Here is a 1,222-nt window from a genome sequence, read left to right as displayed (position 1 = left end):
AATCGGGAAACGCTCCCCCCCCCACCCCCGTCAACAATCTCCGGCCCCCCACCAGAGAAGGGAAAAGTTATGTGGCCCTCACAGGAAAAGGTTTGGGGACCCCTGGTGTAGCTCATAAACTGTTCAAGGAAGCATAACAGGTGACATTTCTAGTTCCATGAAGGTAAATTGCTGGAAAATTCCAACAGTAACCGCTAAGGTCTTGAAAATCTGTTAGTGCCAAAAAACAGAATTATGTTGCCCTGTCTAAAATTTTTAATTCAACCCAAATTATGTATACCTGGCTGGTTGTGAAGAAGGCTCTACTTCTGCTTTTCAAACATGTCTGGTTGTGTAATTGCGCATCTGTCTGCAGCCATTTTCACGTGAGTGTAAACATTGAGTAGGGGGCGTGGCCAGCAGCAGCTTATTTGGATTTAAAGTGACAGGAGGCCCTAAAACGTCTCATTCTGAACTGAGCAGAATAAAATCTCACTATATAAGAGTGATTTTATCTAAATAAAAATGTAATGAACATGTTTTGTATCGCTCATAAATCTGTCCTAACTTGATCCAGGTCACCTTTACAAATCTTTCATTTTGATTTTTTACTTTTATATCCACTGGATAATTGAGTTCTCAAGGCGTTTCAGCTCCAGAGCTATTTTTTCCTCCTCTTGTAATCTCAAAGAATCCACCTGCTGATCATAAACTGCTCATAAATTTGCATCCCATTTGCACTTTGATGTCACCATATGCGCCTGAGTTGCGGGTGAGCGCTGCTGCCGCCGCAGCGATGGCAGTGAGATCTCACGTCCTCACCCAGAATGTGAAATTGACAGCCGGCTCTGACTCACTGCAACAAGGATGCAATGTGGCTGTGGAAACAGTGACAGCACAAACAGAAGGTCTCCTCAAAGGCTTGGCAGAGAGTTCGACTCGTTATCTCCACTCCGCTAACGTCCTGATTAAGAAGTGTTTCTCTGCTGTTCGCTCGGCTCAGCGGTGCCTGTTTGTCTGGTTTGTCTTGTGGGCTGTTGAATTGTTTATTACATTAAAATGTCGCTTGCCGACAGACCAAACACCGACTTCCTGATGCTTCACTCTCCTTAGGAAGAAATATATTCCATCAGGGTGGTAGTTTTTAGAAAACACTTGAAAAAACAAAAAATTTATCAAATAGTTTTGCCTAGTTCCAAGTGAAAATATATTAGTACCCTTGAAGTAAGACTTTAAGTAAATA

Source organism: Poecilia latipinna, unplaced genomic scaffold (assembly GCF_001443285.1).
Source record: "Poecilia latipinna isolate Pla-1442-1.1 unplaced genomic scaffold, P_latipinna-1.0 Scaffold1201, whole genome shotgun sequence".
Classification (NCBI taxonomy): domain Eukaryota; kingdom Metazoa; phylum Chordata; class Actinopteri; order Cyprinodontiformes; family Poeciliidae; genus Poecilia; species Poecilia latipinna.
This window is presented reverse-complemented; position numbering follows the sequence as displayed.